Source organism: Marmota marmota, unplaced genomic scaffold, assembly GCF_001458135.2.
Source record: "Marmota marmota marmota unplaced genomic scaffold, marMar, whole genome shotgun sequence".
In the NCBI taxonomy this organism is placed as follows: Eukaryota; Metazoa; Chordata; class Mammalia; order Rodentia; family Sciuridae; genus Marmota; species Marmota marmota.
Window position 1 is genome coordinate 9,787,446 of NW_025999945.1, and position 19,004 is coordinate 9,806,449.

Below are 19,004 nucleotides of genomic sequence, written 5' to 3' on the forward strand. Positions count from 1 at the left end.
CAGGTAACAACTCATGATCAATAAATATGATTTTATCTGTTACAAAGGTGGAATAATAAGTGTGCTAAGTTTTTTAGTTTGGGAAAGACCACAGACATTGTCTAGCTCTGTTTATGGAGATAAAATTTTGCCCTTATTTTAATAATCCCAGGTTTACAATATCTTCAACCATAGATGAACAAAAGATAGAAATACTCTTCAGCCAGAGAGTTCTTATTCTAACCCACAATGTTGCAGCAAAGACCTTAGTATTTAATTATTAATATACGCTGTAAGGAAGTTGTTTCCCTTAGAGTCTTTAAGCAAGCCACATGTCACCTCTAGCTTGTAGGTGTGAAAAATGCCTTGTTTTTCAATGGGGGGTGGAGTCTGTGAGGTCCAGGCCTGTGATCAGGCCTGCAGGGATCAAGGGGTGTGTCTTATGGGCACCTGGCCAGGACTTAAACATCTGGAAGCTCCAGCCTGACAGCCCCCAAATCTGACTCCAGGGTGATCTCCTGGAGCTTGTTTTCAATATCCTCACCCTCAGTTTACCAGAGGGCTAGAGGTAGGCATTTGCCCTGCCCACTTCAACCACCAACATCTGGGCACCAATATAAAAAATGTACTTTGGAAAAATCTCAAAATGCGGTATTTCTCCTGTGATGCACTCCCAATGTACAAGTTTTTATACATTTCTGATTAAATAGACAGTTTAGAGTAGGAAGAATACTTCTTTCCTGGATCATGTTATTGAAGCAAGGATCAATAAAGGGTATTTCTGAGACCTGAAAATCCTCAAGGTCTTCACAATCAAAGATGGGGTTCTCCTTCCCTCACTGCCCATCTTTTCTCATGGAAGATCACCACCTACCATTAAGGCATGTTTGGATCTGGAGGACTATAAACTGTGTGCCAGAAACTGCTAAATGTTTAACTTACCTATACCAGCTCTTTATTACAACTCTGTGAAGTCAGTGCTGGTAGCAGCTCCATTTTCAGATGATAAAAAGGCATAGAGATAAAACAGTTTGCCCAAGGTCACCATAATAAATGGTAAAGAAAGGATAGAACATGAGCTCAGTGCATCCCCAGTGAGGAGAGTTCACCCTCTTTTCTGTTTTATCCCCACCACACCCCCATACTAGGGCTGCTATACCAGGATTACTTCTCTCTTCTCTGCTGTGTTGTTTTTTAAAGAATACTTTACACTTAGTAAAATATGCAAATTGATGAATTTTAGCCAATATAAAAACCTTTGTAAGCATCAGCCAAATGAAGTTATGTACTATTTCTATCACCATCCCTGAAAGTCTTTAGTCCCTTTTCCAGTCCAGCGTTTCCTCCCAGAGGCAGTCTGATTTCTATTACCACAGACTCATTTTGCATGGTCTTGAAATTCCTATAAATGGGATTATAGATTTGGTGTCTGACTTTTTGACACATCAGTGCTTTGAGACTCTTCCATGTTGCATGTGTAAGAAATTCATTCTGTTTTAAAAGCTGAATAGCTATGCCACTGTATGAATACAACATAATTTGGTTTCCCATTCTTTTGAAGGGGATTTGTATTGTTTCTTGCATAAGGTTTTTGTTGTTGTTTGCAGTGTGGAGGGTAGAACCCAAGACCTCGCTCTGGCTAGATGTGCAGTCTACTACTGAGCTACTTACCCAGCCCCTTAATCAAGTATTTTTGTGGGACAATATTTTTATGTTTATTAGAGAAATACTTAGAAGGAGAATGCTGAGTCATAAGATAGGTGTTACCTATCTTCAGACTACACTTTCCAGAGACTAAAGAAACTCATTTCTCCAGGTGCCTCCACAGGAAGAAACCATGTGATGGTCCCTAACCTCAACAACTGCCATAAACACAGCACTGAGTTCCACACTGTTGATTTCTGAATCTTTCCATGTAGGTGAAAAACCTCTGGCCTGGAGATAACTCGCTAGCACTCAGGGGCAGGTCATGCTCAGTTCTCTGCTGTTCTTGGCTTATCCCAGAGTAAATTCTAGAGTGAGGGGGGCCACCTCAAAAGCACCCTCTGGTGTAGGCCTGGCAAGTAATCTAAGCAGGTCAGGCAGGCTGGTGCTGACTGTGGAGGCTGGAAAGACCAGCTTTGCTCAGCAATATGGAATTTTGAATGTGAAATCTCCACAATTTTTTAATGTCAGAAACAAAATTTTAGCAGTGTGCGTTACAACATTTCCAGTTTGTGGCCTGCCTTTGGAGCATCTGAATGGAGCAAAAGAGTGACTTACTCAGCCTGAGATGAGGAGGAAACCCAGGAAAGTCTTTAGTCCTTTTCCAGTAATAAAGAGCTGGTATAGGCCCCCAGTCCCTGCCTGCCATCTTCAGCTGAGGTTTCCCCACATCCAGTTCAGCTGAACAGGCGTTGTCTGGGTGACACAGTGAATTTGACCCTCCCTGACCTTTCCCTTCCACCTGCCATCTGGCTGCTTTTAATGGCTATACTTCTCAAAGAGCTGGCTGCTCACATTTCCTGGTTGTCTTCTGCTCCTCCAGGCCAGCAACACGGAGTGTCAGGGGTGGGGGGCCACTAACCACAAGACCTTCTAGTCCGAGTCTTTGGTCGGGTCCAGGAAATCCCCTCACCCTTGGAACAACTTCTTTGAAATGTGGATTCCTTGGCCTCCTCCACATATCCTACATCAGAGTATAAGAGAACATGTGTATTTTTAACAATCTCTCTAGAGTATTCTGGTGTATTACTGAAGTTTGAGAACTGCTGATGTAATCCAATCCTGACTTACTGATACAAAGGGCTCCCAGAGAGGGGAGTGACTTACCCCAGTTACATAATGGATTTGCAGGCGAGAGAGGAAGGCCCAAGCTCTCCAAGACAGTGATGGTTAGAGCCCCTTCCATCATGGCTTGTGTGCCATTATTCTAGCAAAATTGCTTTTTCCAAGATCCCCAGTGCTTTCTTTTTCTAAGGCAAGTCTAGTTAGTGGCTTATTGGCCTAGTTCTCTTTTTTTCTTTATCTTCTATCCTGTGCTCTCTATTTTTGAGTCTAATGATATTTTGAATTTGAATGTTTGTGTAGGAAACAATAGGGTGGCATCTAGGGGGTCTACTACCTGCCAGTCTAGTAGTAACACCCATACAAGGTGAGACATCAGAACCAAGCAAAGATTTGCATGGAGTGCAGAAAGGATTGAGCCCTGGGGAGTGTTCCATGGCCCAGAAGAAGGTAGGGTCTCTTAGAGTTGAATTCACGTAGTGTCACCCACACCAACCAATCAGAGAAGGAATAGCATGGACCTAAAAGAATGAGTCAGTATCTGATAATGGTCTGCTAGGCTCACTATATTGATTTAACCCCAAGATCCAGCACAGCTCCTGCTAAAACATTTTAACAGGTGTTACAGGTAAATTGCCTGCTACAGCTTGGATCTGGAATACCCTTAATTGCCCATGTATTAAAAGCTTATTTCCCAGAGTAGCAATATTTAGAGGTATGGAAATTTTTAAAAGGTAAGGCCTAGTGGAGATCTTTGGGTCACTGAAGGCATTCCCTTGAAGGGGCTTGCAGAACCCTGGTGTTTCTCTCTCCCTCCCCCTCACCCCCCTCGTTTTCTTGTTTTATCACTTTCTTTTTTTCACTTCTCAATCTCAAGGTGAATGGCTTTGTTCCATTGCATCCTCCCCATCATGAGGCCCAAAGCAGGAACCCATGGATTCATGAGCTGAAACCTCTGAAACTGAGCCAAAATAAATCTTTTTATAAGTTGATTACCTTAAGTGTTTGTTCTAGTGACTAAAATTGACTAACACACTTCCTGAAGAAATCTCACCCATTTTAGAGAATATGCCACACACTGATCTCATCACTCGATTCAGCAAATATTTAACACATCCACAGCAGGCAAGGTGCCCTGTAGGCTCTGATGACAAAGAGTAGGGCAGAACCTGTCTTCAGCAGAGCCAAGGTCAGATCAGTGATAGCACAGTGAGATAAAGGCCCCAGCAGAAGTCACCCCAAGGCTAAGAGAGGACATACTTTCCAAACAAGACAATGCAAGTATGAATTGTTCCTAACTTATGCTGCAAGTAAATAATTAAGTGAAGCTTAAAAGAAAACACAGCCTGTGTTATACAGGTCACTTTCTGATGACAAAGTCTGAAGTCTTAAGGGACGGGAAATAGCATTGGTCCAGATTCCAATTCGGTGAAAGGCATTCTCCCATATCCTACATATCCTAGTAACTCGACGTTGAGAACCAGATAGCCTCAAAGATGCTAAAAGGAAAGGTTTTTGGGGAGTGGGGGAGCCCGGAGATTGAACTCAGGGGCACGCAACCACTGAACCACATCCTCAGCCCTATTTTGTATTTATTTAAAGATAGGGTCACACTAAGGTGCTTAGCACCTCACTTTTGCTTAGGCTGGCTTTGAACTCGTGATCCTCCTGCCTCAGCCTCCCTTCTGGGATTACAGGCATGCGCCACCGTGCCCAGCTAAAATCAAATTTTGAATGCCAAAGTTTTAGGAAATGGTAAATAAAGGTTAGAGGAAATGATAAATAAAGGTTTTCATGAAGAAGAAAAAACTTGGGAAAAAAAGCCAAATGCTGTTCGAATTCCAAATTATGCAGAACAGCGCGTGCCACTTTGCATGGGTGATGATAGTATCCACCCCACTTGATCTCTATCAAGTGGGGGTCAGTAGGGAAAGTGGATAATGGAGGATTAAGAAAAAAAACCTTGCAGAGTATATTATCTCCAATTTATAGAATTCAATTCTGTTAAATCAGTTTTACCCTGTGTGGTGTATATGCTGTAGTAATAATTTCTTCCCTTGAGCAAACTTTATGATAATGATTCTATATATTGCAGATCAGAAGGGAAGCACTCAATTTTTAAATGCTCTTTTTGTTTTATAACTTTGGCAACATCAGGGAAGCCCAGCACTGTAGAGAGAAAACCACCTACCTAAGTGATTTTAAACAAGTCACTTAATCCCTCTGAACTTCAGTTTCCTGAACCCCCAAATTGGAATAGTAGTGCCTACCCCGGCTGTCATCTTAGAATGTTATGAATATCCAATGCAGTTTAATTTCAAGGGGTATTGTTTTTAGCGTATCATTTTTAGTGTCTTCATATGATTTGTGCCATTTTATTCTCATGATATGCTATATTGGAGTTTCTATAATTGTTCCATTATGCAGATGAGAAAGCTGTGTTTGGGGAGCTTAAGTCACTCGTTCAAAGTGCCATAAGCAGAAATAGTGGCAGAGTCAGTATGTGAACCTGTGTGTATCTGCGTCTAGGGACTGAGCTATTAACCCTGCATTATACGACCACTCTTCCATCACCACAAACCCAGAAACAATGCCATAAATAATCCAGATGGGAAATACTGTCCAGGATTATTTTTATTTTTTCAGCAATAACTAACATGTGGATGAGGGTGGAGAAAACATGAGAGAAGAGAGTGAGATTCTCTGCCCCCAGGAACCTTTATTTTACTGGCCCATGGAAACCACATTCTTTATCCTCATTTGCAACTAGTATCAAGTATTCAAATGCAAATAACAGAAAAGACTCACACCATCAGAACATTTTTTTTTTTTTTTAAAGAGAGTGAGAGAGATAGAGGTAGAGAGAGAGAGAATTTTTTAATATTTATTTTTTAGTATTTGGCGGACACAACATCTTTGTTTGTATGTGGTGCTGAGGATCGAACCCGGGCCGCACGCATGCCAGGCGAGCGCGCTACCGCTTGAGCCACATCCCAGCCCCCAGAACATTTTTTAAAGAAAGAGGGAATCAGACAATCCTACCTTAGATCAGCAGTTTCACAGTGTGAGGGCTCTGGGTGCTCATCTCTGATTCTGTTGGTCCTTTCTTCATACTTACATCAGGGCTGCTACAGTCCCAAATACTAATAAATCTAATAAATTTGTCCTCAGAATCCAGAAGAAGACAGCTAACCAGGGTAATGGATGAGTACTGTTAAGGCTTTTTATCTTTTTAGTAGAAAGTTTACTTACTAGAAATGGTAATATTTGTGTAGAAACTCCACTCACTGACTAGAACTACACACATGATGTGTTCAGGTGAGCCAGGCTTAACACATTATAGGTTTATTTCTTGCTTGCCTCACAGCCTCTTGTGGGCTGGTGGCCCTCTATCAACTTGTAGTTATGCCATCTGGAACATGTGGCTTCCAAGGGGAAGAGAGAGATGAAAGCGGTACACTCCAGACCAGAAGTGACACATCTCTGTTCTCATTCCTATTGGTCAGAACTTAGTCCCATGGCCCCACCTTCTACAAAGGTGGCTGAGAAGAGCAACTTGCCCAGGAAAGGAAACAGTCTGATGAACACCTGATACCATGTGCCACCTATGGCCACCTTTAGGAGTCATGAAAGAAGGTGCTTGGGAATGGCTACTGGATGGGAATCTCTCTCCCTCCCCCAACTCATTTCTACCTGCTCCTCCATCAAACCAGGAAGCCTGGTTATACAACCAGGAAAATAAAAATGTGGCAGGGAAGGGGCTCCTCTGGGGTTCATGGCCTCTTATGCACTCTGTTGCCCCTTTCTCAATATTCTAGCCGCCTGCCACTTGCCTGTCACTCTCTCCCCTCTCCTCCCTACAGACAGTGAGCTTCTTACAGAGAAGGTGTGTTCCGGTCTCTCATCCCTAGGCTTTGTTTGGAACGTGGTAGGTCCTCAACAGATGATTTTAGACCAAATGAGTGAGGGTCATTAAGAAATAATGATCTTTGACCATTTGTATCTAAGAAATGCCTGGCATTTTTTAGAATTTCCAGTAGAACATTGAGGAACGAGAATTATGATTCAACCTTTAAACAAACACGGCTGTAAACAAGACTGTAAAGCAGACCTCAGGAATGTGGTCGTAAATAAGGTCAATATTTGATTAGTGACATCAATCTAGGTAAAACATTAAGGAAGCTGACTTCTGGAAGTCCACTTAAAATACCTTAAAATGCCTAGCTTCACAATTTATAAAAACTACGTCCCTATAATTGAAAGTGTTGACTCCCTTATGTGTCCATAGAACCCATCAATGTAATGGTGGCTGATACAGGGTTAAAAAAAGTGCACAGTAGTTAGAAATGTAATTAAGGAAGACAGATAAGGGAGGTACATGCAGGTAGCACTTGTTGAGTTGGGATTTTCACTACCAGTATGGCTGAAATGTATGCTATGTAGGAAGATTTAAATGTCTAATAGGGTTTTTATTAAACAATGAGAGACTGTTCTGTCATTGAATTGATGTTATAGAAAAATATATAGTGCTATATAAAATGTTGCATTATAAGTAATGCAACATTACTTATAGAGAGAAAAAAAAGCATGTTTTGAGAGAATATTATATTACCCTGTTTTTATTAAAGATATACACGTGACCATTCATTACTAATGAAGAGGGGGAAAAATTACAGTTCTGAAATTCTGATTTTATTTCAAAATGGTGGACTCTTAGTGGCTTTTCTTTTATTTCACTTTTTAAAAATATTTTTTAAATTGCTTGTAGTATATATTGCTTTTTTGGGGGGCAGGGGGTAACCTCAGGGGCACTCAGCCACTGAGCCACATTCCCAGTTCTATTTTGTATTTGATTTAGAGACAGGGTCTCACTGGGTTGTTTAGCATTTCGCTTTTGCTGAGGCTGGCTTTTGAACTCATGACCCTCCTGTCTCAGCCTCCCAAGCTGCTGGGATTATAGGCATGGGCCACCACACCCAGCAATGCATTGCTTTTGTAATGAATTGAAAAATATGAAAGAGAATTAGGGAAAATGTAGAGAATTTTAAGATGATTTCAAAAAGCAAAAGAGGAAGTATGAGGGAGAAATAATATAAAACCTTATATTTGAATCTTCAAAGTGCTTTTAAATTCAAGGTCTAATTTAATTTCTACAACAACCTGGTGAAGGAGATTGGACAGGTGTTCTTTCTATTTTGCAAATGGAAAAAAGTGGGATCTGTAAGGTCAACCCAGCTATTTAAGGCAAGAGCCAGATCTCCTGAGTCATTCATGGACCTCAGATGGAATTACAGCAGACCCTGAAGTCACATCTGGCTTCAGTTTGGAAAGCCCACTGCCTGTGTTACTTCATCTCCTGGTGTGGCTCCCTGTTGCTTTAGCCCACCCAGAATCCCTTGCCCTGTCTTTTGGTCTCAGAACTCAGATTTTTCTCTATGGAACCCGTCCTCCCTCAATCTCAGTCCAGATTCCAGGCAAGTGTATGACCCCAGCCCTGCCAGCAAGGGCCATGCTTGGAAATTTTGCCAACAGTGTCAGCAAAGAGTTTGCTGAGTCGGGGAAGTAGGCAAGAATCACTGTGACTTCTTAACTTCCACCAGGGGAAGGGTATGCTGCCCGACACAAAGCCAATTCAGAGAAAAGGGTCAGAAGATGAAGATAGTGTCCAGCCAATTTTTTTTGGATATCTGGGTCCAGGTGTGCCAAAAGTAGGTCTGCCTCCTGGACTCGTTGCTTACTGTACATCTTTTTTCCCTTGGTTTTCCTCCCCTTTCTCCTCTTTTTCTTTTTTATTTTATTTGAGTCAAATTCCTGTTAGTTATAAACAAGACTCCTGACAATTATGCTTTCCAACCTCAGTTTTCTCACCTGTAAAATGAGAATAATAATAATGATGCTCACCACCTACACAGGATTGTGGTAGGACTTAATGGGTCAGTATGAGCACTTGTCACTTAGCAAGTGGTCAGTAAATGCTACCCATTATTTCTAAGAAACAATTTCATATTCTCTCAAAGAAAAGAAGTGAAAAATATCCCCCATGCATAAAAATATAGAAAATAGGAGATTAGATTCCTATAGCACAAGCTATAAGAAAAGAGAAAGCACTGTTGGTGAGTTCATCAGGGAATCAAGATTCCAGAATTTATGGCAGAGGAGTCACCAACTCCACACCTTTTTCCCTCCCTCTCTATCACACATGCATGCAGGCATGGGTGTATGTACACACACACACACACACACAAACACACACACACACTCTAAATGGCAGGTGATGCTGGTGATACTTGACCCAAGGGAAAACGGAACTGCTTTGTTAGCAATTATTAGGAACTGCAGAAATTGAGAGAGGAGGAGAAAGGGAAAATAAAGTGGTTGGCAGGACAGAAATGCTGATTTTGCAATGCAGTTTGGGGAGAGGGAAAGTAAACTAGGAGAAAGTTAGCCGGAACTCAGAGCCTTGGTCCTGTGTGGGCTGGAAAAAGAGGACATGGTGTCTGCACTCAGGACACATTCAGTCACGGCTGTTGTTGGGCCAGGAAATCTGATACTGCCAGGTTGGAGGGGCCTGAGGCTGAGCAAGACTCCTCCAAACACACACAGAAACAGACACACATATGCCCTGGATTAAACATAAAAGGGCATTATATAATTCACAGGCTGTCCACAGGAGGCCCCAAGAATGGTCTCAGAGGTGTCCCAGCCTGACAGTGTCCACACACTAGGGAGGCTCCAGTGCACCCCCATTCTTGCTCCCCCACAGCACTGACACCATGCACAGCTTGCACCATTGGTACTGGGCCCTGGGTGCCAGAAACTCCATGATTGTGCCTTAAACCCTTGCCTAAACATGGGTTCTACACCCCCCAACTTCCTCAGATCCTCTCCTGTGAAGCCAAGACTGTTACAGTATGTCTGATGGGCTAAGTTTAAGGTGCAAGCCTTGCTGCAAGGGGGCTGGGAAGTTACTGTCAGCTTTGTACCTTGGGAAGGCAGGACCCAGGCTGCAGTTCAAATGGGCAATCATCAAGTATAATATACACCTCCACAATCACACTTCTACATTAGTGTGTTCGTATATGTGTGTGTGCGCGTGTGAAGTAAACACATGACCCACTGACCCATGTCTCACCATCCCCCTTCCAGGATGCTTTCATCCTTAAATATTCGAAGAACCATCTTTCAGGCTGTCATGGACAGCAGGAAGCCCAGTCCCCACCTTTGGGTGTCACTTGTCCTAAGTTCAGACCACTGCTCCAAGCACCATCTGGCCCTTCTTCTTGTGGCCCTGCTCATTCAGGTTGGCATTGTGCCCCAGACATGGACTGGGTCCATTTCTCCATCTGGAAAAGGAAGAGCTGACACATGTTTCAGAGATCTAGCAGGCCCATGGGGAAGACGGCTCCTGGTGGGACAGAGTAGTTTGGCTCTGATTAGTCACTTCCTCTCCCTTAGGATTCAACTTTCTGTTTCACCTGAGGCTGTATTAAAGGTCTGTAGAATCCCTGGTTTCTGAGGACCCACTGAAGGACTAGGGGTATAGTTTGGCAGTAGAGTGCTTGTCTAGCATGTGTGAGGTCCTGGGATTAATCCCCAGCACCATTGCCGCAGTCCGGCTGCAGCAGAATAATCAGGGGGGTGACGAATAACTTGTGTACTTGATACAGCAGGAGTGGGAGCCGTTTATTGCAGGACAGGAGCAGTATTTATACATTCCACACAGCTTATCTAATTAACATAAACTAGATACATCAGTCAACCAATCAGGAATCTCTACACCTAATGGCTCGGTTTTGTTACTTCTTAAACCACTCCCTCTGACATTTTGCCAGGCACCATCCAGACTTGTTTACGAATTTTAACATTCCCCTGGCAAAATGCCAGGTGTTATTTTGACTTGTTTACAGACTCTAACACACCATGATACTAATAATCAGCTAGCCCACATAAATCACAGGGACAAATAATGTTTTAAGGCATGGGGTTTTGCTGGGCCTGGTGGTACATGCCTGTAATCTCAGTAATTTGGGAAGCTGAGGCAGAAGGATTAGAAATTCAAGGACAGTCTGGGCAACTTAGCAAGACTCAAAATATAAAAATAAGATTAAATGTGACTGGGGATGTAGGTCAGTGGTTGAGTGCCCCTGGGTGCCATCAACAGTAGCTCAAGGGACAGGAAAATAAATAATAAATAGAAATCATTGCGTTTTAGTCCAACCCCAGATAAAAATCCCATTTGGGGTGAGAGTTGAGAAACTGCTCCCAACGGGCTCCTAGCTCAGAAAAACTCAGGGAGCAAAATAAGGTAATGCCCCAGAGTTGTCCCTGTTCCACAATCCTAGGTAGCCATGCCTGTCAGTAGCCCCACAGACCTGGAAAAGAGGAGGCAAAACTGGTGGTGGGTGATGCTCTTCTTCCTCAGTTTTCCTGGATGTACACGTGCATGCTAGCTATTTCCATGGCCATGAAGCACTGTACCTGCCTCCACCCTCGGAGGCTAACATTTCCTAATTCATTTCTGCATGTTACTCAGTGCTTGTCTGTTAAATGACCAGGTCCTCTGCATCCTGCTCTGAGTCCCCCAGGAGTAAGCTATGATCTCTTCCTGCCTGCCAGAACATTTCATCCGAAACCACTTTGGAATATTTGCTTTGTAGTCTCATATTTATCTATATTTGTAAGTGTGCAATTTGCCATGGTGCCCTCAACAACTAGCAGAGTGCCTGTTTGTGTTTTTGAGTGAAAAGGAAGGAAGGATGGATGAGTGGGGAAAGGGGGGAATGTGTGGGTGGAAGAACACCTGAACCTCCAGGGACAATGATTACAGTAGCCAAATGCCACCAGGGGGCAGTGTAGAGAAGCTTTTTCAAGGCCTTCCTACACTTCCCCAGACCCTGATTGGCAGATCTTTCAGAGCTTATGAGCTTATTTTGTTTGAAATTTTCATTTGTGAGGAAAATGGATTATGTATATCCCCAGCTTCCTCATATCCCCTCCAAAGGCGCACAGCTCCTGAGCTGATCCTTGACGCTCTACTACAGTTACCCCACTGCCCTGGGGTCTGAGGGTCCCAATGCAGCCAAGTCTCTGGTGGCTGCCCATTGGCCACTGGCTGGTGCACATAGATAGCATAGAAGAGATGGACCACTGAGTGCTCCCTTCTGGGCAGAAGCAAGGCCTGATCACTGGATGTCTTCCCAGCGCCTCACAGGGTCCCAGCAGCCTTAGTGGTTAGGACCTTCCCATGACATGTCTCCTCTCCTTTGGGACCCCTATCATTTGAGCTCGTACTTCCTAGGAAAGATTCAGAACATGTTCCCCAACAAATTATCCCAAAATTTATATCTCCTGCGTACTGTTCATCTGGCCCTACTTTTTAATTTCCACTGTCTTTGGGGGGAGAATGGGGGAGGGAATGCTGGTATGGTGGTGGCTCTCCCCCTCCCCTTCTTGTCCCTGTCTGTCCTCATAGCAGCATCCTGAGGGCCATGCCGTTCATGGCAGACAGACATCTGGCGGGTACACATAACTGCAAATTTTCCTTTTTGTTCATTCATCTGCTTAACTCTATTCAAATATTAAAAATGTTTTTAAGCACCTGCTGTGTGTCAAATGCTAAACAATTAATACAATCTTACATTTATGAAGCTCTTCCTACACTAAAGGCCTGACATTTGTTATATTATCTTTACATAGGTTTGGAGGTAGGTACACTGATTCCCATTTTATAGATAAAGAAACAGAAAACTGGGGATATGGTGTCCTTGCACAGAGCAGCAGCACTAGTAAGCCACAGAACAAGGAATTCCACCAAAGAGCTGCCACTCACATGACAAGGCCCTTTCACAAATGTCCTCTGTTAGGCTTGTGGCTCAGGACTCTTCTCCTTCATCTGCACCTTCATAGGTAACAACAGAGTGATACAGCACATAACCCCAAGAGTCCAAGGGATGAGCAAGAAGGCAGAGAACCACACCCCCAGGCCTGGGTTGCTGGTCCCTTAAATGCATTATAGCTGAGACTCCTGGAGTGGAATTCCAGAATGTTCTATCTAGCTCAATTCTGCAGCTGCAGCATCACCATAAAGTTGCAGTTCAGGAATGAGCCCCTCCAAAGTCACTGAGTTGAGAGGCAAGAGCCTGAGTCACTTGCTTTGGGCCTGACAAGCCATGTGAGCTGGACCATCTATCCCAGCCATGCTCAACTCTAACACTGCTTCACCTATAAAATGGCAGACTATGAATTCAGGAGGAGGTAACAGCATGAATGTGAAAGGGTTTTAAAGTTCTGAAGTCTTTTTGTGTAAATATATGTGTCTTATTAGCACCATGTGCCAGGCTGTTGTGCCTTGACTGAGTTCTCCTGGAGGCCACAAGCACAGATTAGAATCAGTTTTTCTATTATAAATCTCAATGACTGTCAAGGTGTCAACCTCCCTTCCTCCCTCCCTCCTCATTCCTTCCCTTCCTCCTTCCCTCCATCTCTTTCCCTTTCTTTTTCCTTCCTTTCTCTTTCTCTCCTTCCTTCCTTTTTCCCCCTTAATAATTTCCATGAACACTTGTCCCAAAAGTAAAAGTTTAACAAAAAGTCAGGACATAATCTTGCAATTAAAAGTGGATGTGGGGCTGGGTATAGTGGCGTATGCCTGTAATCCCTGCAGCTCAGAAGGCTAAGGCAGGAGGAGTGTGAGTTCAAAGCCAGCCTCAGCAACTTAGTGAGGCACTTAGCAACTCAGCAAGACCCTGTCTCTAAATAAAATATAAAACAGGGCTGGGGATGTGGATCAGTGGTTGAGGACCCCTAGGTTCAAACCCCAGTACCAAAAAAAAAAAAAAAAGTGGATGTGGGGTAGGCATTCAGTTGCACCAAGATGAAACTGAATATCTCCTTCCCAGCCACTGGCTGCCAGAAACTTATCGAAGTGGATGATAAATGCAACTTCATACTTTTTATGAGAAGTGTATGGCCACAGAAGTTACTGCTGATGCTCAGGGTGAATAATGGAAGTGTTATGTGGTTCAAAGCCAGCCGAAGCAACAAACATGTTTTCTCCATGAAGCAGGGTGTCTTGACCCATGGCCGTGTTCACCTGCTACTGAGTAAGGGGCATGCCTGTTATAGACCAAGGCGAACCGGAGAGAGAAAGCAAAAATCTGTTCAAAGTTGCATTTTGGATGCCAATCTGAGCATTCTCAACTTGGTTATTGTGAGGAAAAAAAAAAAAAAGGAGAGAAAGCTATTCCTGTACTTACAGATACTACTGGGGCTTATTGGCTGGGACTCCAAAGAGCTCGTGGGACCCTCAAACTTTTCAATCTCTCTGAGGGAGATGATTCCACCAATATGTGGTCAGAAAACAAACAAGGAAGGTAAAAAATCCAGGACCAAAGAGCCAAAGAAGATTCAGCATCTTGTTACTCCATGTGCCCTACAACACAAGCTCAGGCATATTGCTCTGAAGAAACAGCAGCAGAATATGCCAAACTTTTGGTCAAGAGAATGAAAGAAGCCAAAGAAAAATGCCAGGAACAGATGGCCTAGAGACGCAGGCTGTCCCCTCTGAAAATGTCTACTTCTGAGTCCAGTCAAAAATAAAAATTTTTAAGAGCAACAAATAAGATCAGACCTTGAAAAAAACCAAAAGTGGTATGATGATTAGCCTTGGGAAAAACTACATGGTCTCTACCTTTCTCATTTTACTTTAGACCAAAGGAAAGTGAAGCAAGCCTAAGCTGACATCTGGGAACCACTGCTGGAGGGTTTGTATGTTTGCACCTGTTTCCTCCCACTTTGCCGCCAAGCCCTGGGCAGTAAGAGATAGGCTAAATATGTCATGGGACAGTTATGTGCATCTAGGAAACTGAAAGATGAAATAGAAAGATAAAATATATTGGAGAAAAATATTTTTAAATTCTTATGTCTTAGTCCATTTTTTTGTTGTTATAACAAAATACCTGAGATCAGGTGATTAAAAGAATAGAGGTTAATTTAGCTCACAGTTCTGGGCACTAACATCTTTTAAGGGCCTACTTTTTTTTTTTTTACATCATAACATGGTGGAGGGTATCACATGGCGAGATAAAACAAGTGTTTACTGTGGGGGTCTCTTCCTCTTTTTATGAATTCATAGCAGCCATTGTGGAAGCCCAAATTTAGGCCTCCCCAAAGGCCACACCTCCTACTACCATCAACATATAAATTTGGAGAAACAGACCAAAAATTCATCTAAAACACAAACTTTCAAAGGTTACACTCAACCATAACAGCCCATTACAAAATAATGTATGCACCATGACCCCCATTTTGTAAAATGCCCGTAAGTCCCAGATACACAGAAAAAATACTGGATGTTTAATACAACACAATCCCACAAGGTTATTTCTACATGGAAGAATGATGGGTAAATTTATTTTTTTTCTGAGTTACTTCTTACATTTTGTAATCAGAAACAGAATAGATAAAAAAAGCCAAGGGGAAAAAAACCCCAAGAAATGGCGTAATACCGTGCAAGACCTTGGCCAGTGGTCTCCTTGGGACTTGCAGAATTTCAGTGACGCCACATCTTGGGCTGCAGAAGGCATTGCTAGGCTTGTGCTAGCGTCACTCACCTACTATCTTCACATTGCTAGGGCTGGGCCCGGTGCCTGGTGGCATGCAGTACGTGCTCAGATGGTGCGTGTTGAGTGATCCGCTTTCCTGACTAGGCCAGCCACTGTGACTCCTGGCCAAGAGGAGCCTACAGAGAAACACTGCCACTTCAGTGGAAGACCATGCTGACACCACTTTCCTTTCTGAGTTAAAAACCTACCACCACCACCACCACCCCTCATATTTCCAGGACAGTCAATTTTAATGAGTCTGCCTCAACACGAGAGTACTTTATAAAGAAAAGAACTTTTAAGCTCAGTTTTGGAGACTGAAAGTCCAACATCAGGTGGTCCCATCTGTTCAACCTCTGGTGAGGGCCTCATGGAAGATGGGATCACAATGGCAGAAGAGTGTGGAAGAGATCATGCAGTGAGACAGGAGGCCAGAGGCATTCAGGGCCAGGCTTGCTCTTTTTACAACAACTCACTCTCACAGGAACTAAACAGGGTTCTTTCTCAGGGCAGCACCCCCAGTTACCTGCTTATCTCCCAATAGGTAGGTATAGTATAGGTTCACCACTTTAAAAGTTAAATGTTCATCTTCTCAACTTTGAGGTTCACTGGGTGATATTTTATAATATCGGGAGGCACTTCTGGTTTCACTCTGGGGGATTGTTACAGGTATCCAGTGGATGCTGCTGAATACCCTGCAGAGCACAGGACAGCACCCCCAGACAAACAGTTGTTCAGAGCGGGACATGGTGATGCTTGCATATAGTCCCAACTACTTGGGAGACGGAGGCAGGGAAGATCTTGAATCCAAGGCCAGTCTGGGTAACATAGTGAGAACCTGTTTCTTATTAAAAAAAACAACAACAAAACAAAACAAAACAAAAAACTGTCTAACTCACAATGTTGAGAAACCCTATACTCTAGAGACAAAACTTTATCTCTTACTGCTTACTGTGTTGTGGTTTCACATCTAGAAGCAAAAGCTAGATTTGTTATCATTTTTCCCACAGAGGTTTCCACACCGCCTCTGTAAACCCCTTAACCTGCCAGGTCAGGCTCAGCTTTGTGACGTGACATGGTTCCAGTTTTCACATCTGCAATCCTTCTTCATCCCCAGAGCTAAACACTGTCACGAGGGTAGACCGACCTCACAAGTTCCTCCGAGACTAGACAGCGGAGGGCTGAGCCTTCATTGTGAAAGTCGTATTTATCACTCATGGTCATTAATTCCTATTACTGTGCTCCTTTGCCTCTTCCACTCTTAGATAAAACCATAGAAACAGAGACGAGGACCCGCCAAGTGTAAATATGGACAGTCTGGTTTGTGAGCGAAAGGGAAGGCCAGCGTTTCAGTTCCTTTTCATATTCAAAACTAAACAGGATCTATCCCAGCAGAATGCCAAGGATACTCATCTCTCTGTAAAGATTTTAAGTCCCCCCCTCCTGCTTCTGCTTCCCCATCTCCTCAAGACTCCTGGACCCCATTGCCCTGAGTTTTCATAGAGGAGTAGCCTTCTCAGCCAGGCCAGAATGGCATGAAGTAGGTTCCTTCTTGAACTCTGGGAAAGGATCCTTGTGTCCCTTCCTCAAGGAGCCCAAGAGGTCCCTGGTAGACAAGGCTCTGAGCCCCAGACCAAGGAAATAGCATGTGCTCCCCAAGATGGTAAGGCTTGGGCAAGGCTGCTCGGTGTGCCTCCAGCTGGAGACTTGTCTCCTGTCCACATCATTCCTAACAGCCAAAGAACAGTAGTCCAGGTAGAAGCGGGAACATGAAAAGGCTAATGCCATGCTGGACAAGTAAGTGGTCAGCTGCCTGTTTGTGATTTATTCACACAATGGCAGGGTTCATGCAGTGTCTGCCTTAAACAAGATCTGGAGGAGGAGTCATAGTTAGAACATGCAAAACTTTGTGTAAGTGTTTTTTAAAAGTGCCCACTCCAAGCAGACCAGTTAGGAGGAGGCGCCCCTTCCTTGGGGTTGATGCAGCTGAGGCATTGGGTTTGGCACTGCCTGGCCAAGGGCCCCTGTGCATCTCCCACTGAGGCAACCTCACTGGCCTGGGAATTCTCTCAAGCTCGTTGTTTCTAGAATATTGCCCTAAAGAGATGAAGAAAGGAGAGCAAGGGCCAGTTCTTTAGCAACTATGTGGACCAATATTTCCTCACACCAAACAGCCAGACCTGACCACTGTGGATGGAGACCTAGTGTGACTGTCACCCAGGCAAAAAAAAAGTAGGGAAGCCAGTCCTAAAGGGGCCCCTGCTGCCCTGAGAAGGTCTTCAGAGTCAATAAATCAAGCAAGGATCAGTCCCTACTTCTAAAGTGACTCTAGGATAGAAGGAACAGTGAGGAGCAGGCGACTTGACAGGATGGGTGGGGAAGATAAATCAGTAACAATAGTGACATTAGTAATAATACTAATAGCAGTCAATCATTTAGGTGGTAAATATTCCAGACACTATTTTAAGGACTCACTTGTATTAACTCATTCAATGTTTACTAAATCCCAAAAGGTACGATGGTGGTTACAAAATATGGCTGCAAAAATATTTTTGATACTCCCCTCTTCAAAAGATGGCACCTAATTTAAGAAAGAAAATGGCTAAAACTTTCATTGCATGAAATATGTATAATATAATTGATTCTTGATTATCACACTAATTAACAGAATGGACTTTCAAATGAACTACATGAAATTAAAAAAATCTATCCTGGAGTTGGCGGGGAGTAGAGTCTAATTTTCCTCCTTTGGCCTGTGGAGAGACTTACTGGGGTTCTGCTAGTGAATAGAATGTTAGGAGCAGAAGTGATGTCATGTGGCTTCAAAGACTAGGTCATAAAAAGGATGCAGCTTCTGTCTGGCTCTTTCTTTGTTATTATTTGTTTGGAGGGGAGGCAACCACCATGTCATGAGGATACTGACTAGTGTAATGATAGAGAAGGCCTTCTATCAGACACCTCACCCTAGCTATCTATTCTAGGGAAACTTCTTTCTGTTTCTATGTCAATCAACCTGTGATAATATAATCAATCAATAGCTGTCTATTGCTCTCTATCTCTGTCTCTCTTGCTGCCCAGCTCATCTTTCCCTCACACAAAAACTAATATCCCTTGACCTCAATCAGACAGTTGTCAAAGCCCTGAGTTTCCTTTATTTCAATCTGCTTTTCAACGTGGACCTAGTCAAGGTTCAAGCTGAGCACATCCCACTGACATACAATCTGCTCCTAAGGTTAGAAGTCACATTATCAACTCAGACCTACATGACAGTGATACGCAGACACACAAATAACACCTCTCCCCCAGTCAGCACTTTAGACTAACACATCCAGCCCCACACAGAGACAACTGCAAGACATGGCTACTGGGAGAGGGCAAGGCATATGGCAAAGGGGAGAGGGGGTGAGGTCATAGGTGCTGAGAGTGTTCTAGGAGGGGAAGTATTCACTGGGTCTTGGGCCACAGCATACTTTACATTCTCTAACCAGCTCATCTACTAGAACAGAAAATTAGACAGCAGTGATATGGTGGGGGTAGGTACAGGAGCAGGTGACCTGGCAGGTGACCAGGGGCCACCTTAGACAAGTCACTCTTGCTGGGCCTCAGTTCCCTCATCTGTAACAGAACTGGATTGCCCACTGCTCCACATACTAGGTGTCT